At 44.2% G+C, this 26,441-nt stretch overlaps 1 protein-coding gene across 2 annotated transcripts in view; it reads right to left on the reverse strand.

The window, feature by feature from the left end:
• PAK1 (p21 (RAC1) activated kinase 1) overlaps window positions 1–26,070 on the reverse strand; it is a 123,912-nt gene extending 97,842 nt beyond the window's left edge. For both annotated transcript variants that reach the window (XM_079788626.1, XM_079788624.1), the window contains exon 1: window positions 25,528–26,070. The gene's annotated coding sequence lies outside the window, so the exon portion shown is untranslated. The remainder of the gene's footprint in view (window positions 1–25,527) is intronic.
• Between the last annotated feature and the right edge of the window lie 371 nt (window positions 26,071–26,441).

Raw genomic sequence — 26,441 nt, forward strand, 5'->3', positions numbered from 1 at the left:
AAGCAACAGTAAGAAAACTTAAGAGAATAGAAGTGAATGGGTTACACAGGACCAGAAGATTAGCACGAAGAGGAGCCTGCCCATCGAAATTTTCTGTGGAGAGAAAAATGATATGAAAGACAAAGAGAGGTAATCATCGGAGAAACTCTTGAAAAACATATTTACTAGGAAAGAACAAAAACGAAATCACCATTGTGCTTCCAAAGAACTGCAACATGGAGGAGAGCCTGAATTTATTTTGTATGACCCAGGGGTCAGTCTTAAGATGGTGGATGGAAATTGAAGAGTGATCCCCAAATGGCCCAGGCATATTAATCATTACAGAGTGGGGTGTTTGGAATTTAAAAGAAAATGTCCCGTCTTAAACTGGTGAAATGAGCCCTGAGAGCTCAGGAAGAAATTCTTATCTACTGGCTAAGGAACTCGGGGCTTTCTCTTCCTCTTTGGGGACAGAACTTGACTGGATGGGCTTTTGGTGCAACCAGGTTTGGGGAAGGTGCCTCTGCCACTTCCTTCAGCCTTACACAATTCAATTCCACCGCAAAAGGGAACGCTCGCCCACACAGAAACCGCCTAAAGGAGAAAACTAAACTAACGCAGACAATGGGCTTTAAAGGAAACTAGGCCGTGGGCTTAGAGAGAGGGGAAATGGGGCTGCAGAACACGACAGGCATCGATGCCCTGTTACTGTACTAACAGGGGAAATTAGCAATAGAACAGCGGCAAGACCGTTATCTAAATGTCTGAAATGGAACTCCCATTTGACCCAGTGATCCCACTTCTAGGAATATATCCCAAGAAACTAGAAACACAAATCAGAAAGGATATATGCACCCCTATGTTCATAGCAGCACAATTCACCATAGTTAAGATTTGGAAACAGCCTAAGTGCCCATCAGCAGATGAGTGGATTAAAAAACTGTGGTATATCTACACAATGGAATAGTACGCTGCAGTAAAAAAGAAGGAGTTCTTACCATTTGCAACAGCATGGATGGAACTGGAGAGCATTATATGCTAAGTGAAATAAGCCAGTCAGAGAAAGACAAATACCACATGATCTCACTCATTTGTGGAATATAATGAACAACATAAACTGATGAACAGGGACAGATCCAGAGGCAAAGAAGCATCAATCAGACTGCCAGACCTCAGAGGGAAGGTAGGGGAGGGTGGGGGAAAGGAGGAGAGATCAACCAAAGGACTTGTATGCACGAATATAAGCCTAACCAATGGACACAAAAACCAGGGGGGTGAGGGCATGAGTGGGGGGCGAGGGGGGCGATTAATGGAGGGATGAGGACACATATGTAATACCTTAATCAATAAAGAAATTTAAAAAAAAAAAAAAAGTTCCTTGATTTGTCAGGAACCACAGAGGTCATTCAGTCCAGCACTTCACTGTACAGACAAACTGAAGTCCAGAGAGGGGATAAGGCAGGTAGAGCTAGGCCTAAAAACAACATAACAGCTTATACTTCAGGTAAGCTCTTTTCCTCATAGTATCTCCATTTTCCTCAAGATGCCACAGTGAATGAGGTGCTATTTTCCCAGAGAAACACTAAGTTCTATAAAGCATTATAATTGTGTGTGAATTACTTTTATGAACTTGGGAAAGAGTGGTGCTTTCCTTTTTGATCCCATGGGTTATAAAAAAAAAAAAAAATTCACCTGGAGAACAATCTCAAAATTTGTACAAAATCACAAAACACCCCTAATAGCCAAAGCAATCTTAAGAAAAAAGAACAAAGCTGGAGGCATCACACTCCCTGATTTCAAAATATATTACAAAGCTAAAGTAATCAAAACAGTATGGTACTGGCATAAAAAAAGACATATACAGATCAACGGAACAGAATAGAGAGCCCAGAAATAAAGCCATGCATATATGATAAATTAATTTATACCAAAGGATAATTTATATCTCTTCAATAAATGGTGTTGGGGAAACCTGGACAGCCACATGCAAAAGAATGAAGTGTATTACTATCTTACATGATACACATAATTAACTCAAAAAAAAGACTTGAATATAAGACCTAAAACTCCTAGAAGAAAACATAGATGGTTGGCACCTTAACATCGATCTTGACGATCATTTTTTGGATCTGACTACAAAAGCAAAGGCAACAAAAACAAAAATAAACAAACTAAAAAGCTTCTGCACAGAAAAGGAAACCATCAACAAAGTGAAAAGGCAACCTACTGAATAAAAGAAATTATTTGCAAATCATACATCTGATAAAGAGTTAATGTCATAAAGAACTTATACAACCCATTAGCAAAAGAACACACAAACAATCCAATTAAAAAATGGGCCCTAACGGGTCTTGCTCATCAATAGAGCATTGGCCTGTGGACTGAAGGGTCCCAGGTTCGGTTCTGGTCAAGGGCACATGCCCAGGTTGTAGGCTTGCTCCCCAGTAGGGGGCGTGCAGGAGGCAGCTGATCAATGATTCTCTCTCATCATTGATGTTTCTGTCTCTCTCTCCCTCTCCCTCTCCCTTCCTCTCTGAAATCAATAAAAATATATTTTTTTAAATGGTCAAAGATGGCCGGAATGGCTCAGTGGTTGGGCATCGACCTATGAACCAGGAGGTCAGGGTTCGATTCCCGGTCAGGGCACATGCCCAGGTTGAGGGCTCGATCCCCAATAGGGGATGTGCATTATTGATGTTTCTCTCTCTCTTCTCCCTCCCTCTCTCTGAAATCAATAAAGATATTTTTTAAGGGGGGTGGGGGCAAGAATCTGAACATTTTTTTAAATGTTTTTATTGATTTGAGAGAGAGAAGAAGGAAGAGAGGGAGAGAGAAATATCGATCAGCTGCCTCCGGTACACACCTCAACCAGGGATCGAACCTGCAACCTGGCAACCTTTTTGGCACATGGGCCACGCTCCAACCACCTGAGCCACACCAACCAGGGCTGAACAGACATTTTTTTCCCAAAAAAAACACAAAAAAACATACAAATGTCCAACAGGTACATGTAAAGATGCTCAACATCACTAACCATCAAGGAAATGCAAATTAAAACCATAGTGAGATATTACCTCACACCTGTCAGAATGGCTAATATCAAAAATTTAAGACATGTGTTGCAAGGGTATGCAAAAGGGAACCTTAGTGCACTGTTGAAAATAATGTAAATGGGTCCAGCCACTATGAAAAACAGTATGGAGGTTCCTCAAAAAAATTAAAAATAGAACCAACATATAATCCAGCAATTCCACTTCTGGGTATTTATGTGAAGAAAATGAAAGCATTAATTTGAAAAGATATATGTTCACTGCAGTATTATTTACAAAAACCAAGATATGGAAACAACCTAAGTGTCCATCAATGAATGAATGGATAAAGAAAATGTTATATATATATGTATGTATGTATATGTGTGTATATGTGTGTATATATATATATACACATATATATGGTTATATATATTTCATACACCTTATATATAATAGAAAATACTATTCAGTCATTAAAAAAAGACCTTTCAACATTTACAACAACATGGATGGACCTTGAGGGCTTTATGCTAAGTCAGACAAAGAAAGACTGATACCATAAGATCTCACTTATATGTGGACTCTAAAACACAAAACAAGCTCATGGATACAAAGAACAGATTGGTGGTTGCTGGGGCAGGAGGGGTTGGTAGGTGAAACAGGTTAAGGCAGTGGTCGGCAAACCACGGCTCGCGAGCCACATGCGGCTCTTTGGCCCCTTGAGTGTGGCTCTTCCACAAAATACCACGGCCTGGGCGAGTCTATTTTGAAGAAGTGGCGTTAGAAGAAGTTTAAGTTTAAAAAATTTGGCTCTCAAAAGAAATTTCCATCGTTGTACTGCTGCTATTTGGCTCAGTTGACTAATGAGTTTGCTGACCACTGGGTTAAGGGAATCAAAAGATACAAAGTCTCCGTTATACAGTAAGTCATGGGGATGTAATGTGCATCATGGTGACAATAGTTAATAATTCACATATTTGAAAGTTGCTAAAAGAGCAGGTCTCAAAAGTCCTCACCACACAAAAAATTACAACTATGTATAGAGACAGATGTTAACTAGACTTGTTGTGATTACTTTGCAATGCAGACAAATATCAAATTATATTGTACACCTAAAACTAATATTATGTTATATGTCAACTAGAGGCCCGGTGCATGAAAATTCATGCACTAGAGTGGGAGGTCCCTCAGCCCAGCCTGCCCCCTCTCACAGTCCGGGAGCCCTCAGGGGCCGGAGGCTACCCGTCGATCAGGGGAAGGCGACGCCCCCATCACACCTCTGCTGCCGCCACTGCCGGCAGCACAAGCCTCGGCCGGCCCTGGTTACCTGAGCCTCGGCCGGCCCTGGTTACCTGAGCCTCGGCCGGCCCTGGTTACCTGAGCCTCGGGTGGCCCTGGGCAGCTGGGCAGCCGACATCTGAGGCTTGCCTGTGCCTCGGGCCGGCCCTGGGAGGTCGGGGGGCTAAGGGGGCTGGGCGCCGCCATCTTGTGGCTGTGGGTGCCGCCATCTTTGAGGGCGTGGCAGACAATTAGCATATTCCCTCCTTATTGGCTGTGGGTGCCACCATCTTTGTGAGGGTGTAATGGTCAATTAGCATATTCCCTCTTTGTTAGATAGGATTATACCTCATTTTACTTTAATTTTTAAAAATTTACCTTGAGGACTAGGGTTCTCCTGGACAAATAACATAGACTAGTAAACAGTTTCTCAATACCTCATCCCAATTGTCCTCCTCTCTGCATCTATGACTTTCCAATGTATTAAATGCTCAATAAAAATTATCATATTTCAGTTCCTGTGCTGAGAATAGGAAACACAAATTTGAATCAGACAAGACCCTGGCTTTCAAGGAACTCCCATTCTGGGAAGGTCCACAGACATGGCAATCAGTAATTATCTTTGAGTTATAAAGACCTGGGTTCAAATCCCGAGTTTACCCTAAGTAGCTAAGGCAAGTCATTTCCTTTATTCAAACTCCATCTTCCTTACCTGTGACACTGAGAGCAATCTCATCAGCCTAACGCACAGAGTTATTACCGTTTGATGAGATCATGTATTTAAAACACCCAGGAGAGTGTGTGACCCACAGTGTACATGCCTTGCAGGTACTTACTGAATTAATGGTTTGTTTGAGAGGATCCTTTTTGACTGGAGGAGACGAGAACCTATCCGCGCTGTGCTTTCCGAGAACCTCTGAGGAAATGTCGTTTGCATGATCATGCAGATTTCATGTTCCCCAGCTACTGAGCATGAGAACCACAGACCCCATCCCAGCAGTAAAAACCAGGAAGAGGAACCTGGCAGGCCCCACAGGTGACGGAGGATGAAGGAAATAGGTGTCTGGCCTGACCAAGGTTGCAAAGGGAAGTCAGGAGTAGAGCAAAGTTTAAAAAAACCCAACACCCCAAATCCTGCAAATCCTTTAGATTAAAAACTAGAAACGCCTAGTTAAATACAAGTACCTCTGCCAGGTGGAGCTGGATGAGGGATTAGGGGCCACCAGAGACATAGAGTCCGCCAGGGGCCACTTCAAATAGTCATTCTTTCACTGAAAATATCTTACATATCTACTGTGGTCATGTGTTTGGGGCCAAGGAGGACTCGGACATGCTCCCAAGACTTCGAGGCACTTACAGTGTCAGAAACTAAGATCATAATGGAAAAATGTTTCACCACTAAGGTCCTGGCATAATCTTCAGTGGGCTGCAGGCAGCGCTGACCAAAAGTAGCACCACTTTTCACATTCTCCCTCCCGGGTTTTCCAACAGCCACGCTTCCTCCACCTCTTCTCCACTCACTTCACCACATTCAACGCCTCCCATCTCTAAGGGCTCTTCCCTGGACATAAGAGACTGACCATGGGCCGCTACAGTTTAAAATGGAAACCTGACTAAAAGTAAAGCCATACCTTACCCCACCTACAGCCTCCAAATCAAATTCTACAGAACACTTTTAAAGCCACAGAAGAACAAGTTCTGCTATGTCTATTTTAAGCCTTTAGAGGAAGGGTTCTGAGAAGACAGAACTAAGTCTTCTGAGAAGATCTCACCTACTGAACACCCATTATGTGCCATGCACCATTTTGAGTGCTTTACATATAATGTCCTCAAAACAACTCTGCTGCCGAAACTGGTTTGGCTCAGTGGATAGAGCGTCGGTCTGCGGACTGAAAGGTCCCAGGTTCGATTCCGGTCAAGGGCATGTACATTGGTTGCGGGCACATCCCCAGCAGGGGGTGTGCAGGAGGCAGCTGGTCGATGTTTCTCTCTCATCGATGTTTCTAGCTCTCTATCCCTCTCCCTTCCTCTCTGTAAAAAAATCAATTAAATAAATAAATAAATAAATAAATAACTCTGCTAAGGAGCTATAACTGTCCCAATTTTACAAAGGAAACTGTGTTTACAGAAATTAAATGACTTGCCCAAATATCACACAGTTAACAGGTGGTAACGTTGAAATCCATAAGCAAATTGGCCCTGTCCAATTTAAGGCCTTCCTTTTTTTCCATTGCATCTCACATTCTATTCTAATAATGACCCTATGAGGCAGGTAAAAGAGGTATCAGCATTAACCCATTTTACAAATGAAGAAACTGGTACTTAAGGAAGTGTTATTTCTCCCAGGAAGGAGTCAGTGAGGGGCCGAACAATGGTTTGTACTCAGACCTTTTGACCTCAGATCTGTACTACTACCCCACATTTCCTCTTACACATTGTGCCTTGCAGAAATTCAGTCCTGACTCTGTCACTAACTTATTGTATAACATTGATTGATCGATTGATTGATTTTGTTTATCTTCACCCGAGGATATCTTTCCATTGATTTTTTTTTCTTTTGAGAGAGAGTGGAAGGGAGGCGGAAAGACAGAAGAGCATCGATGTGAGACACATGGATTGGTTACTTCCCGCACACACCTCGACCAGGGCTGGGGATCGAGCCTGATCGAGCTTTGACTGGAATCAAACCCAAAATATGTCAGTCCGAGGGCCGACACTCTATCCACTGAGCCAAACTGGCTAGGGCTTGAGTGATTTATTTATTTTTCTCTTGGCCTGATTTCTCATTCATTAAATAAGGGTGTTGGACTGGATAATCCTTAGGTTCCCCTTTAGCTGGCAATCTAGGCTTTAATTAGTACCAACAAGTTTATGAAAAGCAGTTTCTTTGGTTTCCTTGGCCACCCAACAGTAACCCTCTAAAAGAAAAAAGAACAAAAAAGACTTTTAAAACCATTAACTGTTATTTGTAGTATGGATGATGTGAGAAGTACTCAGCACCACAGAGTAAAAGTTACCCAATTCATTTCATTCCTTCCTCAAACACCCCAGATGTACACACAGAAAATGCCACAAGCCACCTAATAACACAACGTTGGCGCATCCAATACTGGCACATGTGCACAACATGCTGATATGTCTAGAGGGGAGGAGTGTGTCCAGGTGGGGCCTCCGTCCCACTGCTGGATTCCTGACACTCTATTCACTAGCTAACCCCTATTCCTAGACTGGGACTTGGCTCTGCTTCACTTACAGCAGGTCAGGCTTATGTCTAACTAAATCCAATCAAACATAAACAATTTAAAAGTGACTTCTGACTAATTAATATTACAGAGCAAACAGCCCTGCTGGCGTGGCTCAGGGGTTGAGCGACAACCTCTGAACCAGGAGCTCAAGGTTCGACTTCTGGTCAGGGCACATGCCTGGGTTGCGGGCTTGATCCCCAGTGGGGATGGTGTGCAGGAGGCAGCCCATTAATGACTCTCTCTCATCATTCATGTTTCTTTCTCTCTCCCTCTCCCTGCCTCTCTGAAATCAATAAAAATGTTTTTAAAAATGGGATTTAATCCCAGAAGTAAGTTCTTCCATGCTAAGAAGTAGGAAGAGGGCAAGAAGCAGGATACAAGACTTTGGACAAATTACTTCCCTGTCTCAGTTTCTTTATATAAATAGGGAGAAAGTCCAAATCAATCCTGAACACCTTTCCCACTCTAACTTAACAGGAATTTATAATTATTGTATATTTATAAAATGTAAAATGTGTAAAACAAAAAACAAAAATTAGGAGGAAGAGGACATAGTGTTACAAATTAAAACGACCTCGAAGAAAATAAAAAGGAGTAAGTTACACTGCCAAGACAGAACATAAAATATGTATGGTCACGTCACCCTGAATACATATTAGTTATAGGAGCAAAACGAAACCTCTATATCCCAGTGACAGTTGAAGTAAATAATTCATGTGATGCCTCAGGATAAGACAGCAGAGGCAGAAACCATTGCTCATTCAGTACAACCAGAGCAGCTCTGAATATGATCAGGGACCCAAGACCTGAAACAATCACTGAGAACAAGGGAATTGTCTGCAGAGAAAAGACAGCCCTAGGGAGCACATCTAGACTTGTCCTAGGAATGAAGCCCATACTACGTTAGCCACGCGTCATCGTTTTCATATATATTTACTTCTTAATATGCTAAGTGATGAACTAGGCACTTCCACATAATCTGTTCATGTAATTCCCCTAACACAGCAGTTTTACAGAAAAGGAGTTTGAAGCTCAGAGGTAAAAAATTAAAAAAAAAAGTAAGAACCCAATTCCTGAATCCAAGTTCAATGTACTTTCTTTTCTTTTTTTTAAATATATTTTTATTTATTTCAGAGAGGAAAGGAGAGAGAGATAGAAACATCAATGATGAGAGAGAATCATCGATTGGCTGCCTCCTGCACGCCCCCTACTGGGGATCGAGCCCACAGCCCGGGCATGTGCCCTGACCGGGAATCGAACCCATGATCTCCTGGTTCGTGGGTCAACGCTCAATCACTGAGCCATGCTAGCTGGATTCAATGTACTTTCTATATCCCTGTTATAATCTAAGGCCTTCATTATACAGTCCCTCACACATACATTATCCAGTTTTACATCTCTCAACAACCTTGGGAGATGGACATTCAAGATTCCTCATGAACTGACCCCTACCCACCTTTACAGTTTTGAAATGGATGCTGTTGGCTGCCTACTCAGCATCTACTCCCCTCTTCCTTCCAGATTTTATCACATAGCCATCCCTCAGCAGCTTGTTACTAAGGCAGTTCTCAAGTTTTACCATGTCATCACAGTCATCACCATCTGCAGGGCTTGCTGAAACACAGAGTCCTGGGGCCCCCACCCAGAGGCTTTATTCAGTAGGGCTAGCAAGGCCCTGAGAATTTGCATTTTTAATAAGTGCCCCAGTGACCACAGTTTGAAAACTATTGCTGTCCTAAGGGAAAGTTAACCCCCAAACATAGCTCCAGGGGCAGGGCTTCATTCTACATCCAAACCTAACATGGCAATCCCATTCTCCTTGTCACTGATTAGCTCAAGAAATGAGGCTTAACCGCTTAGCATCTGGCATGTCAGTAAACGCTTATAGTTCAGGGATGGGCAAGTGGCCTCAGTTGATCCAACTGGATGGAAGTGAAGAATTCTTTTACCATTTTGGGTGATAAAGTCAGTGTCTGCTTCTCTGCCTCTCTTTCTGTCTCCTCTCTCCCTCACACACACACACACACACACACACACACACACACACACACACATGCACACACGCACACACACAGAGAGAGAGACAGAGACAGAGAGAGAAGAGACAGACAGAGACAGAGACAGAGAGAGAAGAGACAGAGAGGTAGAGAGAGAAAAGAAGAGAGAGAGAGAGAGAAAGAGAGAGAGAGAGAGAGAGAGAGAGAGAGAGAGAGAGAGAGAGAGAGATCATTGATTAACAAAGAAATGTAACTCATTACCATGATGGGAGCCAGCTCATGGATAAAAGTAACACAAGCTTGATACAAATGTCAATATGATTTAAGCCAAATTTGAGCAGAAATTCTGCTTACAGAATTCCAAATGATATAGAATTTGGTACTAGAAAAGCGTACAAGCCACCTAAATACTCTCTATGACAGAATCTGTAAATTGATTTGTTAAACATCTATTCCAAACCCCTTCTAGCTCTGGGTACTACACCTGTTGTAGAGCAAAACACTATATTTCCCAGACTTTTCTAAATGTGATTTAGGTTCTGCTCATCAGACGCTCTCACACTAGGCAATGACTGGAACTGGATTAGGTGAGGAGAGAGACTGGACACAGGACATCCCTTTTGCTGGAACCAACTGCAGCGGAGGCAGCATAGATCTAGATCTAGCAGATGTGGCAACAGCTTCCTGATTCTGCAGCTTCTACATTATGGCAAAGACAATGGCATCCTTGAGAGCTCAGTTCTTTAGTGCAGTTTGGGGAGTTAGTTCCTGGAAGCTCAGTCTGGGTCCATTTCTTCTTTAATCCCCAAAAACTCTTTAATCTACACCTGGTACTCTTTAATAAGTCCTTTTTCCTTGAACTACTTGCTAGAGTGGATTCTGCTGCTTGCCCCTATTAGTAAGAACCCTGACCAATAAACTTCCCTACACTGAAGATAACATAAAATATTCACTCTTATCCTTCCTTATCTTTGTATCAACTCTTCCCTCGATGTGAAACGTCCTCCCTCAAAATCATTCCATTTGCAAAAGTTACCCACTTACTCCACAAAGAGATTTACAGAAAGAGGAGTTAATCACAGAGGAAAGGAAGAAAATCAACTTGACAGGGGAGCCCTGAAAAATGAGCACTATGACATCTGGCACAGAAGGGACAAGGAAGAAGAAAAGGGTATTTCAACCGTAAAGAACAACATTCACAAAGGCAATAAGGTGCCTCTGGCCACCAAGGACTGGCCCTGCAAATTCCCAACTTCTTAGAGTTGGAAATGATGCCACAGTCTCTAATGGTTTTTGCTCAGTAGATTAATGTTAAATACAAATGATTTTTACAGCCAGTTATCAGTAATTACTAAGCACTAATAACTAAAACAAACAAACAAACAAAAACTATACTAGGAGCTATAGGAAAGTAACCATAGCAGGGATCACAATCCCCGCTCTTAATGACTTACAATGCATAGGGAAACAAAGATATCTGAAAAGATCAAGGACGTGACACACATGTTATAAAGACCAGTACAAATTCACATAAACAGCTTCAAGAAAAAAAAAAGATTCAAGTCATTGGAGTATCTCAAAGTAGGTGTTCTTCAGGGAAAATTCCCCTAAGAGAATTCATTAATCCACCAAAAACTTACTAAGTGTCCACTCTACACTGAAAATTATTCCGGATGCTGAGGATGCAGGGAAGCACGCAGACAGGTCCTTGCTTTCACAAGGCTAGATTCTCACAGGAGGAGAACTAGGGCCAACGGTTTCAAGGACGAGGCTGTAAATGAAAGCACTGACCATTAGGTTCATTCTAGCGTCCTTTACCCTGTAATAATAATAATGCTTGCCAAATTTATTAAGCACTTGGTATGTGCCAGAATCTACTGGGTGCTTGACAAGCCTTATCCCATGGAATCCTAGTAACAAACCTCTACCGCAGGTATTATCATTAGCAGCATTTTAAGAATACGGAAACTAAAACTAGAGGTTAAGGAACTCCCCCCAGGTCACACAGTCAGGGAGTGGCAGGGCCTCAGGATTCAGTCAGGTCTGGGGCAGAGGTTTTCACGGCTATGCGATATGCAGAGAGGACAAAATTATATTTCCAGGAGACAGAACTTGGTTAAAAGGGGAGGCATGGAATTATTCATTTGGCATGAGCTTTAACATCTCAGAAGAGGTTGTTTTTTCCCCTCAACTCATGAAATGAGGAGTTACACTCCCTAAGCTGTGGTCACTTTTCGGCTTCTGTTTCCATGGTTTCAAAAACAATGGGACAAGGTATTCAGGTGCTTTGTCCAATGGCTGTGAGTGAAAAGGTCCTTTGAAGGCTGGCACTGCACAGCTCTTGGCCACCAGCTGGGACCGTGCTCTTCCAGGCCTTCATTAAGGGGCACATTAGCATTACAGTAATTACGATAAACAGCTGTAGCACAAACCTCCAGCAGATAGGCGGCTGGAGGCTCAAGAACAAAGAGGGAGCCGGGAAAGCAGTGATTGGCTGACCTGGATTCGTTTAGGTCAGGCGTGGCATTCGGTCCTTCTGCATTTCTAAGTTCTCATGAATGTGGATGCTGAGGCAGCAGCCCCAAACCTTCCTCATTTCCATCTCAATCTCCAGAAAGAATTACAATGAGAACAAGAGCCATCGGGGCAGACAACAGACTCTGAATATCAAAGCATAACCTAGGCAGGAGCTGGCAAAAGGAAGAAGAGAGGTTTTCCTTTCGGACCTAACAAAGTATATCGGCAAACCCTACTCACCCACCTGCCATAATAGCTCTGTATCAAGTACTCTTTTTCAAGGAGCTTTTCCAAATCCCTTCAATTATTATTCACTTCTTATCTCTCTGCACTGTTAGATATTTTATTAGGTATCTCCCATGTATCAGATTCTGAGCTAGGCCCCACAGGAATATAATGAATAAGCACAACCCCAACCTCAGGGAACGAAATCCCATGGGGTACAGGTACATACAGAGGGATTCTTGCTATCTGAGGACAACTAATATCCACAAATGCCATTTAAGTTAACTCATTAGGGATCATAGTTTCCTAATAAAATTTTTTAAAGTTGTTTGGGCCTTTAACTTATCAAGATAAACACAAAACAAAATTTTTGTGATTCTTAATTTAACAAAATTTATGTTATAATTGCCAATAAGGTAATTCCTAAAACAAAGAACATCTGTCACTCACATTTGGCTTTCAACACACGTTGATCAAGAGGATCAATTCTGTCAAAATATTCAAGAGCTTCACCAGTTTTTCCCCAGAGTCTCTCTTAATCCTTTGTTACTCAAATCATTGTCCTCTGAATCTCCTATTATGTCATTACTCACTCATGCTAATTTGCCCTTCGATTTAAACTGGTCTTAACTTTACCTAACCCTCATTTATCAATTTTGTGTGTTTCAAGCCATTCTCCAGGATCACTTTATTTCAAATGCATAAATTTCTTCAAGTTCTGCAGAAATGTCCGTTTTCACTTTAGAATCTATTTGCATTGTATTGTTGGGTGTTAACTGTCCTATCATTAGAAAGGCATTTATTGACAAGGTAATGGTAAGCCCAATGGTCAGCTGGGAGGGATGTCTGAGTGGGGACTAATTTTATAAGTAATCAGTTCCTATGGATGACAAATGAACTTCTATATACGTGATTATAGTGCAAAGAATGGGGAGAGTGCTTTGGAAATTCAGAAAAGCTTAATAAATATTTGTTGAGCCCTAACCGGTTTGGCTCAGTGGATAGAGCGTCGGCCTGCAGACTCAAGGGTCCCAGGTTCGATTCCGGTCAAGGCATGTACCTTGGTTGCGGGCACATACCCAGTAGGGAGTGTGCCGGAGGCAGCTGATCGATGTTTCTCTCTCATCGATGTTTCTAACTCTCTATCCCTCTCCATTCCTCTCTGTAAAAAAAAATCAATAAAATACATTTTAAAAAATACATATTTGTTGAGTGAGTAGATAAGTAAATGACTGTATTCCATCATTCAAGAAGTATTTGTTGAGAGCCTATTATATGCCAGGCACTGTTAAAGATGCAAGTGAAGACACAAAGTCCTACCCTGTCTTAGTCCATTTGGGCTGCCCATATAGAATGCCACAGACTGGATGGCTTACAAACAACAGAGATTTACCTCTCACAGTCCTGGAGACTAGGAAGTTTAAGATCAAAGCACCAGGAGATTCAGTGTCTGGTAAGAACTTCTTCCAGGTTCACAGATGGCTTTCTTCGCCCTGTGTCCTCAACATGGCAGAAGGGGCCAGGAAGTTCTCTGAGGTCTCTTTTATCATGGCACTAATCCCACTCATCAGGGCTCCACCCTCATGACCTCATCACCTCCGAAAGGCCCCATCTCCAAATGTCATCACATCAGGCATTAGGATTTAATATATGAATTGAGGGGAGACACAAAATTCAGTCTGCATACCCTCAAGGAAATTATAATCAGACTGGAAGCCTGCATAGAAAAAATGGCATCCACGTTGGATCTTGAAGAATGAAGAATTTTAAAAGTATAAAAGAAGAAAAGAATTCCAAGCTTGCTGGGCCAGCATGGCTCAGTGGATGTGTATCTATCTATGAACCAGGAGGTCAAGGTTCGATTCCTGGTCAGGACACATGCCTGGGTGGCGAGCTTGATCCCCAGTGTTGGGCGTGCAGGAGGCAACCAATCAATGATTCTCTCTCATCATTGATGTTTCTAACTCTTTCTCTCTTCCTTCCTCTCTGAAATCAATAAAAATATATTTTTAAAAAATGGCAAAGGAAATTCCATGGCTGCTAACATCATAAAAAGAGGGACATCCATGCACTATGAGCCTCTTAATGAAAGAACACACCAAAACCTATGAGTGGTCATAAAAACAAAACAAAAACCTGAATCTGATCAAGCCTCTAGATACTAACTTACAAGTAACATATATGCAGAACCAAGGAACTTCTTTTTTTCCGACTCCCAAGGGCTCCCTGGAACTGCCAACCTCCAGGACCAAGGAGCTTTCTAAACTATAATAGAAAGATGAAAAATCCAGACAGTGGAAAACTCTACAGGACAAACAATGTGGTTTCTTCAACAAATAAACTGACAGGGCTGGGGATGTGGGATTTAGAGATTAAAAGAGACAGGAAAGACATATCAACCAATCTCTCTGTGTGGCCCTTATCTGGATTCTGTTTCAAAGTATAAAAAAAAAAAAAAAAAGGGATGACATTTGAGCTACAATTAAATATTATGATAACGTTAAGGAGATTATTGGGGGATGGGGTAGTTAAGGCTGGGAGGGAGGGTGTTTGCTTATTATTTAACATTTGACACCATAGGGGTTATTAAGGGCCTTAGTGAGAGTAGTTGTGATAAGCTGGTGGGATAGAAGTAGAGTGGAGTAGGCTGCCAAGTAAATAGGAGGTAAGAAACTGGAAGCAGAAGTTGTAAACAGTTATTTAAAAAAAGACTGGATTGCCCTAGCTGGTTTGGCTCAGTGGATAGAGTGTCGGCCTGCGGACTGGAGGGTCCCCGGTTCGGTTCTGGTCAAGGGCGCATGCCTGGGTTGCAGGCTTGATCCCCAGTAGGGGACATGCAGGAGGCAGCCAATCAATGATTCTCTCTCATCAATGATGTTTCTATCTCTCTTTCCCTCTCCCTTCCTCTCTGAAATCAATAAAGATATATATTTTTAAAAAAAAAAAAAAGACTGGATTTGAAGGAGAGCAAAGATAGGGTTTAGCTGGAGCCTGACAGGATCTCAAGAATGCTTTTGATTGGTGGGGAAGGGGGAAATTGTTTTCCTTTAAACAGAGCATTTGAATGTTGCTTATGGTAACTCAGTAGAAAGCAAAATGTAAAGATACAATGAAGTGAGGTTTCTAAGACGGAAACTTGGGAAGAAATCTAAAAGCATATGAAGGAGCAGGCCTTTCCTTGAATCACTTCCTTCCTTGTAAAGGAAGGGGCAAAGGCAAAAATGGGTGCAAATCCAAGTAGATTCTTCGATTTAATAGTAGGAATATGAAGCTTCAATTTTACGTGGTATGTGAACCAAAGTCTGGGGCACAGAGAGAGGTGAGAAGAAGGCAGTGGAGAAGGGACAAGTGGGGACTGAGGAGAAAACGGAAGAAACCCCTGAAGAAAAGCAGCTGATTCCAGAGCCAAAAATCACAGGGAGAAAATCAGGTTTGTAGAAATGGGAAATGAGCAGGTCCCTTAAGACGTCATTAAGAGAAAGGTTGAGGTGGTATTTTCAGTTTGCAAATATCAAATCTTGTCAAGAACCCATTAGGGCTGCGGACCCCTTGACCCAGTATTCCCACCTATGGGAATTTATTATAAAAAATAATTTTTGAAAGGCAAAAGCAATATATAGTATCCTATTTAATAAAAGCATAATATGCAAATTGTCCCCTTGACTGGGAGGTGTCTGGGAGGTATCCGGGAGTTCGACCAGGGGGCGGGGCAGGCCGGGGGGAAGGGAGGGAGTACCCGGCCGGCAGCCGCTAGGGACCCTACCAGTGCACGAGTTTCGTGCACTGGGCCTCTAGTTATAGATAAAATTACGGTGTAATTTACAACAGGAAAAGAAAGACCCAAATGACTGTGATGTTTGAATTTTATGTGACAACTAGGACAGGCTATAGTATCCACTTATTGAATTTGAAGTGATCTATGTGCTGTAGTGAATGCATTCTATAGATGTAGGACACATCTACAATCCACTGACTTAAATAAAGGAGGCTAGCCCTGGCCCACATGACTCAGTGGTTAGAGCATCGGCCTGCACACCAGAGGGTGGCTGGTTCGATTCCTGGTCAAGGGCACAGGATTGATTCCAGCCCCAGTCAGGGTGTGTGCAGGAGGCAACCAATGGCTGTGTCTCTCTCACATGAAGGTCTCTCTTTCTTTTCTCTCTCTCTCTCTCTCTCTCTCTCTCCCTCCCTCCCTCCCATCCCCCCCCCCTTTCACTCTCTCTGATAATCAATGGAAAAAATATATACTCTGGTGAGGATTATGAAAGAAAGAAAGAAAGAAAGAAAGAAAGAAAGAAAGAAAGAAAGAAAGAAAGAAAGAAAGAAAGAAAGAAAGGAGGCTACCCCTCATAATCTGGGTAGGCGTCATCTAGTCAGTTGAAAGGCCTCAAGAGCATAACTGAGATTTCCCTGAGAAAGAATTCTACTCATTATGTTTCTCTGGTATAAGAGATACAATGGCTTCAAGCAAATATTGGAATATCACCTTAAATTTTATAACGAACACTAAGAAGTTATATGGAGAAATGTTTATAGGTCAAGAAAAAAGGGCAAATAAACTTAGGTCTACATTGTGATTACAACTATGTAACTTTGTATGTTTATATATAAAAGAAAAAGAGGGAACAAAAGAGTTCATTTATTAGAATGGTGGAATCATGGCTGAATCTTAAATGTCTTAATAGTTACAAAACAGTTTGTGAGATAGAGCTCTGTTATTTTTAATGGAAGAAAGCTAACATTATGTTAGGCCTTATTAAAGAAACACATACTAACCTAAAACACACACACACACACACACACACAGCTGCCCATTTTGAAATGTTGCCTTTGACAGTAAGTACAAAAAAAGAAAGGACCCCCTGGAAGGCAAATATCCCTACAAAGGCCTCAGTCCAGGGCCATCTTTCAGGAACATGTAATGCCTCAACTCGAATAAAATGAGCACCCACACACAACGGCAAAGTAGCTGGTGACTGGTTTAAGAATTTTCCACATCCCTCGCTGAAGGGCCTGCCTTCAACTTTGACTCGGGTCAGAGATATTTGCCCTGGGCAGCTAACTATTTAGCACAGTAAGGTCTCTCCTCCTCTCTCCCAACACCAGACACTGAAGGGATTCTTGTGTGTTTGTTGAACTTGAGAAAATCAAATGTTCTTAGCGATGAAGTCATATGGACCTCAGCTTGAATGCTGGCTCCACTCTCATTCATTCAATCAAAAAATATTTGAGTGCCTACTATATGGTAGGAACTGTGAATACAACAGTGACCAAAAAAGAAAGACAGTTTTTATTTTAAGGTAAAAGGTGCTATGTTAAAACTCATTCTCTTTGGAGAATGCCTTAAAGAGAAACGATTCTCTGGAGCTTAGGGCAGATAGACATTCATCAAACAATGCCATAGTGTAAATAGTAAGACTGTGGTTCTATGTAAACAAATAATTATATGAATGCTAAACTGTTTAAAGGTGAAGTGTACTGATACATGCTTCGAAATAAGATGGATTGATGAATAAATAGATTAAGGGAGGGCAGATATTCAATAAAGCAAACACAGCAAAATATTACAGAATCTAAATGAAAAATCAAATGTAAGGTGTTTGGCACTAAACACCTTAAAGGTCAGTTGTAATGAAGCTGATGATGTCGATCGGTTTTTTTAATCTCATTTATCTTCAACATAAGATTGGGGAAAGGGGATACTTGGAAAAGAGGAAAATCACATCCCAAACTCGTTTGTTTCTTTTTAAAGATTAGAAGGAAATAGATGAAATGCTACTACCAGTTATAGTTCTACAATAAAACTCTGATGGAGTTTGTGGTGGTGGTGGTTTTGTTGTTTTACCTTTTATTCTTCTGCATTCTCCAAATTTTCTGAGAACCATGCATCACTTTCATGTATCGTTTTTACATTTAAAAATATAAATGTAACCCTAGCTAGTTTGGCTCAGTAGATAGAGCGTCGGCCTTCAGACTGAAGGGTCCTAGGTTCGATTCTGGCCAAGGGCACATGCCTAGGTTGTGAGCTCCATCCCCAGTAGGGGGCGTGCAAGAGGCAGCCAATCAATGATTCTCTCTCATCACTGATGTTTCTATCTCTCTATCCCTGTCCCTTCCTCTCTAAGATCAATAAAAATTATTTAAATATATATATATATATATATATATATATATATATGTAAATGTATTTTAAAAACAAACATGGGAAGTTGAGTGAAGACACTCAAATTGGAAGAGTAACTACTTATCTGACAAGATTTTAGCTCACTGGACCCTGGTTATAAATTTCGGGGGAGGAGGGGAATGTTTATTTCAGCAATTAAGGAAAATCCTAGAAACTGCCCACAGATTCTTCAGCTAAAAGCACTCTTATAGACCACTTAGTCCAAACTGCCAACTACTAGGCAATGTGAGTCAAGCACTTTACAACTTAGCAGTTGCTGTGCATTTATCTAGGGAGCTCATCTGATCCCCACAACACTGCAAAGGTTCGGGGCAGCTCTGATGTAATGGAAGAGGCATGAATCAGAAGCTCAAGAGTCTGAAGTCAAGAGTCAAATCATAGCTTCGCTACAGAGCCACAGGTAATCCCATTAACTTCTGTGTTCGCCTCTATAAAACAGAGGTAAAGCAATACCTGTTTTAGCTAACCCAGAGAGTTTTACTACTCCCCACCTTGCATCTGTCCTCTAGGTGCACTGAACTAATCAGGGTCCCCAAACATGCTCTCAAGCTGCTAGCCCTCATACTGCTCTCTCTCTCAGGAAGGTCTTTCCTTCCCTCTCTTCCTCCCCCTCCCCCACTGCACTGGGTTAAGCTCTGCTCAACTCTCAGAACCCAACTTGGGTGACACTTCCCTTAAGGTTTGCCAGGCTATCCCCATTTCAGGTGGAGTAGATGCCTTTTGCACAGCACAAATCTCCATATGTCATTTTTATCTCAATATAGCATTATTGCCTATGGACATCTCTGTTTCTCAACCGTAAACTTAAGGGTAGGAACCAGGTATGTATGATTCATCTGTTTAGTCAGAGCCCATGACAATGCCTGAGGCTTAATGTGTTTAGGAAATGAACTTTAAATAAAAATTAAAACATTCGTTTTCATATAATCTATACATATAAAAGGCTAATATGCAAAGTGTCCCCTCGGGAGTTGGACCGGGAGACCGGGAGTTCAATTGTTCGCTATGACATGCGCTGACCACCAGGGGGCGGTGCGAAACGAAAAAAGGCCCTAGGCCGGCAGCCGGAAGGCCCCAATCGGCCATGATCGCTGGCCAGACCTAGGGACCCTACCCGTGCACGAATTTATGCAAAATATAATATATGGCAGTACTTCTCAATCTTGACTGCATATCAGAATTAGCTATAAACCTTCAAAAATAGAGATCCCATGAGATTTTAATTAAGTAGACTTGAGATAGAACCCAGGCAATTTATTTTAACATCTTCAGACGTGGTTCAAATACATGGCCAAATGAAAAACCACAGATATAGCCCGGCTAGTGTGGCTCAATTGGTAGAGTGCTGTCCCATGCACCAGGAGGCGACTGGTTCCATTCCCAGTCAGGGCACATGCCCAGCTTGTGGGCTTGATCCCCAGTAGGGGGCGTGCAGGAGGCAGCCCATAGATGGTTCTCATTGTTCATGTTTCTCTCCCTCCCTCCCTCTCTCTTCCTCTCTGAAATCCTTAAAAATATATTTTTTTTTTAAAGAGAGAGATCAGGAAGCATTCTAAAGTGACATTTCCAGTGTGCCACAACTTAGTTTGAAAGAGTTTAAAAGGCAATATGATATAGTGGCAAAAGTAAAGGACTACATTTAGATTTCTTAAAATGTAGTTTTAAAACAATATTTAGTCATTTGCTAATCATGTGCTTCTGAGCAAGCCAAGACTGTGATGATCCTCAGTCTCCTAACTCTTGTAAAATGGAAATACCTCTCTCACAGGACTGCTGTAAAGACTGAACAGATGCAGCAGAGCAAGATGTTAGCCTTTTCCCTGTAGAAACATAAATGTAAATGCATGCACATCTGTCCTCACCCATCGTTCTATGCACAGAAAAAGGGAGCAGGCTAAATGGAAAAAAAAAAATTGTATTTTAACTCTCACAGCAATATACTTGCCAAACATTCCTATATCCTCCATATGAATGGATTACAGCACCAGGGTAATGAACATAACACATAACTGGTATCAGGTGGATATTGACTGAAATTGAAGTCTGCCACCTACTTTCAGCAAAACCTTGAACAAGTTCCCTTTGCCAGTCTGAGCCTCAACCTCCTTATGCATGAAAGAGAGGTGCTAACCATCATCCTGTATGCTTATTTTGAAGACTAAAGAAAACATCTCACATAGTGTCTGGTACATACAGGTGTGCAATAAACTACTGAATTAAGTTTACGACCAGCTAACACTAGCTGGCCAATTATACTTTTCAAAGGTTTCTTTAACCTATATAATAAAAGGCTAATATGCAAATCGGCCAAAAGGCAGAACAACTGATCGCTATTACGCACACTGGCCACCAGGGGGTAGACACCGGACTCATGGCTGGCAAGCGCAGTGGTGGTGGCAGGAGCCTCTCCTGCCTCTGTGGCAGGGCTAAGGATGTCCGACTGATGGCTTAGGCCCGCTCTCCCTGGGGGAAGCGGGCCTAAGCCGTCAGTCAGACATCCCCCAAGGGCTCCCAGACTGCAAGAGGACACAGGCTGGGCTGAGGGACCCCCGCCCCCCGGAGTGCACAAATTTTGTGCACCGGGCCTCTAGTATTCAATATTTTACTTAGTTGCTTCATAACCTTGTAAGCTGGTCATAGAAACTTTTACTATTCCCATTTTACAGTTAGGAGAAGAGGCACAGAGATAAATTACTTTCGTACAGTCATGCAGTAATATAGAAACAAATTAAGGTTTCCTGACTTTCTCCTGGTTTCATTATTCCCCCGTCTGCAAATTACCTTAGTCTTTAGGAATTAAAAGGACATCTATGAAAAAGTATGTCCTTTTGATAACCTTAAATGTCTCTTTACTATACAAAAAAAAAAAAGTTTTTTCCCTACTTTCTGGTTATGATTTAGAAAGATAAAAAGCGAGAAAGGGCCTGGCCAGTGTGGCTCAAGGGCTGAGCGTCAACCCATGAACCAAGAGATCACAGTTCTATTACAGATCAGAGCACATGCTCAGGTTAGGGGCTCAATCCCCAGTAAAGAGCCTGCAGGAGGCAGCCAGTCAATAATTCTCTCTCATCATTGATGTTCCCCCCCTCCCCTCTCTCAGAATTGAGAATTATCTCAGATTAGTAATTGCTGATTCTACCTTGATTTTCGTTTTTGTTTTCCCCAAAGCCTTCAACCTCTTAGTTAAAAATGTGTTTAAAGTCTGTTTATTAAAATAATGCTTGTTTGATAAACTATTCCTAAACTGAGGTGGGGGGGGGGGGGGGTGTTAGAAAGACAGCCTTCTCTCATCTTTATGAGTATACATCATTTTTATCCCTCATTTTATCCCTTCATTTTAAGATTTATCATACCATGTTGTGATATCTTTAACTCCTTAAAGTCTTGAGTATGTATATCTGAACACCCTGTCCCAGCATGGGGCTTGGCACATGGTAGGGAAGGACTCAATAAATGTTTATAAATAAATGAATGAACAAACGAAGCCAATCTCCCAGAGGGAAGTTAGGAAAGGAGAAAACTGGATATTGTATCTTAGGGCTAATAAGAAAGTGAAAGAAAAAATATATTTTAAGAGCTTCATAAGGAAGAAAAACCTTGGTTGGAGTCAAACAGGCCCCTGTAGGGCTTTAAGTATCACTAGAGAAAAACAAAACCACAGGAGATCCGGAAGAGACAGTTTCAAGTTAAAAGCTCAAAAGTTAGGGTGCTTATTTAGACTTGCAAAACCAAGCTGCAAATTCCTAAGAAACAATCCTGGCCTAGGGTATTTCAACAGCAGTTTTCAGGTCTTGACTACAAGAACAAAAGCCAAAAAAATCCTGCAAGCTTGGTGGAGAAAGACAGATATAAAAGGGAAGAAAAGCTCAGTCTAAAATAAATTCCCAAAAAAAAACATTAGAATCCACTTGGATTTTCGAATTAAAGCACAGTTCCTCTTCAATCTGAGAACTAGTGTTGAATAAAACCCCAATGCAGCAGCTGGCAGTAAATGGGACTACATCATCTTATTCATTCAACAAATATCTGAGTGCCTGCATATAGTCACTATTCTAGGCTTGTTGGAAAATGACACCTATAAACGGGAAGAAAAGCTCGTCAACAAAACAGACAAAATTCTCTGCTCTCAGGAAGCTCTCAATCTAGTGGCAAAAGAAAGACATACACAGGTGAACTGGAATGGACTGCCAGGCAGTAAGTGCTCTGAAAAAGAAGGGAGGGGGAGGGGAGATGGCACGGACTTGGTCTTATCCGAAGCAGATCTTTTAACCAAACTATCAAGTATCAGAAATCACCTGGAGCAGCGGTCACCAACCCACCAACCAGTGGTCCTCCGTGAGGTCCTAAAGGTTGGCAACCGCTGACCTGGAGGGCTTGTTAAAGCAGAGGATTTAGAGCCCCAACCACAGAGTTTTTCAGTGATGGGACAAATCATGTGCAATTCTAACAAATTCCCAGACTGCACTGATGCCGCTGGTGCTGAGACCACCCTTAGGGATAACTGTTCTAGCCCAAAGGACTAGGCATCCTCTATCATCTCCTGGGCCTTGACTTGCTTCTTCATCCATCCATTCATTCATTCATTTCAAACACCTATCAGTGCACGGAACTTTGTTAAGACGCTAAAACTAAACAGGTCCTGCCCTCAAGAAATTCACAGGCTAATGGAAAAGACAGGCACAAACTCAAGTAATTGCCAGTAGTGCTGTAGAGAGCTGTAAGCGTGGTGAGTGCAGGAGCCAGAGAATAAAGGAATAACTCATTCTATGGAGGTCACAGGAGGAGAGACTAAGGGACTGCCGCTTCCGGAGGTCCAACACGCACATCCCCACAGGCAGGTAGAGGGTGGAAGGCTGGCGTTGGGGGAGAAAGAGCAGCCCACGCAGGAAGCAGCGATAAGGAAGCGTATGGCAGGGGAGTTACAGACGGCGAGGCTGCGACGGTAGGCAGCAGTCTGGTCTCTGAAAACGTCTTATTCAGGTTCGAGTTTGAAAGTGTGTCCTTAGGCAATGACTAGTCTGGGGTAGGGAAAAATTCATATGATGGGTTTTGTTTTACAAAGATTTCTCTGGCTACACAGTGCCCTCCTTTCAGAAAGCACTGCTTCCTCCAAACCCAGCAGCACAGGGCCTCATAACATGTGCTTAGTGAATGTGTATTGAAGTGACTTGGACAAGCTTTTTTTGATTTTTTAATATGTTTTTATTGATTTCAGAGAGAGAGAGAGAGAGAAACATCGATCAGCTGCCTCCTGCACGCCTCCTACTGGGGATTGAGCCCAAAACTCGGGCATGTGCCCTGACCCAGAACTGAACCATGACCTCTTGGTGCATGGCTGGATGCTCAACCAACGGAAAACCACACCAGCCGGGCTAGACAAGCTTTTTATCAAGCGCTGTCTTGTGGATGTGAGACAGGTCACCACCTTCCCAGTGCGACTCACTTTGTCCAGGACAAACCTTGTAAAACAGGTCCAGCAGCCTCCATTATTGCATACTACTCCCTGTACTTCGGGAGTCCCCCGGAGATTAGCGCAGGTCTTACTGTTTACACGTCTACCTCACCCACTAGACTTTGAGCTCTTTGAAGACACGGAATGTCTTAATAGACTCTAAATCCCCATCGCCCTAACAGGAGGCCTGGACACAGGAGCTCTCCTGACTCCAGTTAATGCAGTGTCAACGGATGACTGAATAAGCAAATTAACCAGATCAACCCATGAGCTCCTAGAGGTCAGGATATGCATAAACTTCAGGGAATGTTTCAGAGTCCATATTCCCAAAACCCTTTTTGAGAAGCAGAGTTTCGTTAAGGTGAGGTGGATTTCACATGCACCTGATGGAGGATTTCCCAAACAGAAACATAACGACGACAACAACAAATGGTACTGATGCTGTGGTAAATCCTACAGGCCGCTCGCTGAGGGCTCCCGTGAGAAGTTGGTTTTGCCTGAGAGGAGTTTGGGAGTGGATACTAGCAAAGACTTCCAAGTGGGAGAAGGGGGGATTCTTCGGTGGAGTCTTCAAAGCTGAGTAGGTGCTTGATACCTGTCTGTGTCCAGGGCATAAAAACAAACTCCTGGACCTTTAAGGCTGGCAGTAACCCGCTCAAGGTCACACAGGAAGGAGGTGAAGTCACAAGGTAAGATCAAGGAGGCCTGGGTGTACTGCTGGCTCCTGCTGTCTCCAGACAAAGTTGAGAGAGCCCAAACACAGAAGGCAAAAAAGTAAAGGCTTTTCTCAGGAGCCATTCTTAAAGGCTAGTCTCATGAACTTGAATTTCATTGGGAACCATAGTACTAACCCTTCCCCTCACCTTTCACAGTGCCGGGGGGGGGGGGGGGGGGGGGGCAGCATAAGACAGTTATCCCTGGAGTTTAACCAACACAAGCACTTTGCTCCCAACACCCACAAACACCCACAACTTCTCAAGTATTCTCCCAAAAACACTCCCACCCGCGTTTGCCGTTCAAAATGTTCAAGACAGTAAAGGCTACCATCACTGAAATGGAATCATGAGCATAAAATAATTCTCTCTCCTTTCCCTGTTGGCTTTAAACTCCACAAGTTACAGCGCATTCCCGCGGTGGGGGAGGGGCTGAGGAGTCCGGCTCCGGCCACACGAATTCTTCCCGGAGTGGGACCCACAGGTGACTGACTCCCCGGCCCGCACAGGGGCGACCTCTCCGCGCCGAGCACACCGGACGCCGCCTGGCGAGGCTCCCGCCCGCGGGCCAAGGTTCGCGCCGGAGGACCGCCAAGTGCGGGAAGGCGTCGCTCCCAGACCCGGACCTGTCCGGGGTCCCGGCCCCTCCCCGCCCGCCCCCTCTCGGGTTCCCGGGCTCCGGAGTCCGAGACCGCGGCCGCGCGGGCGGGTGCCACGGGGGCCTTTGTTGGCCCGACGGAACCCTCCACCTCGCGGGCGACGGCCCCGCCTCCGCTCACCTGGCGCCGCCGCCCGCCCCCGCCGCGGGGAATGAATGGGCCCGGGCCCCCGCCGCGCGCGCCCCCACCCCGCGCCCCAGCCGAGCTGCCCGAGACGCCGGGGCACCGGCGGAGGCCGGCTCTCACCTTCCGCGCTCGCTCGGCTGGACTCGGCTACTCCTCCTCCGCCTCCTCCTCCTCCTCCTCCAGCCGGGGGCGGCGGCCGAGCCCGGGGTGTGCGCGGGGCCGCCTCACTTTCTCGCTCCCGCCGCCGCGCGCTCGGGTCGGGTCGGGCCGGGCCGGGGATCCCCTCGCGCCGGGAGGGGATCGGGCGCCGCGGGTGCAGGGGTGCTGCGGGGCGGGTGCGGGGGCTCGCGGGCCGCCGGGCCGGAGGTGGGAGACGGTCCTTGGAGGGGATCTGAGCGCGGAGCGGGCGAGGGGTGAGAGGATGAGGGGAGAGCGCCGGCGGAGCTGGGCGGCGGGGCCGGGAAGGGAGGCGGCGCGGAGGCGCGGTGGACGAGCCGAAGGGAGGCGTGTGCGGGGGAGGCCGAGGGGCGTCTGCGGCCGCCGGCACCTCGGGCTCCAGCTGCAGCCGCGGCCCCGCCCGCTGCCGCGCTATTGTGCGCCGCGGGGCCGGGCCGACCGCCTCTCCCACCGGCCCCAACCCCCTCCCGGGCGAGGCGGCGGAGTCCCGCCCGTCCCGCCCGCCCCGCCTCCCGCAGGTGGGAGGGGGCGGGGAGGCCCGGACAGACCTACGTGAGCGCGGCCGGCCCCGGCGTGGGGGCAGGCGAGCGCCTGGAGTGACGTCATCGGCGCATGACGCCACAGGCTGGGGAATCACCCGGCGGCCGCGTGACGTCATGGCCCCCGCGTCTGTCCTCTCGCCTCCAGCTCTACTGCCGCTGGCTCTTTGGGGAAGTTTAGGGGGCGATTCTCGGGGCGATAATGGTCGGGTCAAGGTGGAAAAAGACTGCTTAAGCCCCTGGTCTGGTGGTCCTCTTCAGGTTACCAGGCACCACCGCATCAGCTAGATCATTGCCAAGAGCAGAATTTGCAAACCA

The sequence above is a fragment of the Cnephaeus nilssonii genome, assembly GCF_951640355.1.
Source record: "Cnephaeus nilssonii genome assembly, chromosome: 13".
In the NCBI taxonomy this organism is placed as follows: Eukaryota; Metazoa; Chordata; class Mammalia; order Chiroptera; family Vespertilionidae; genus Cnephaeus; species Cnephaeus nilssonii.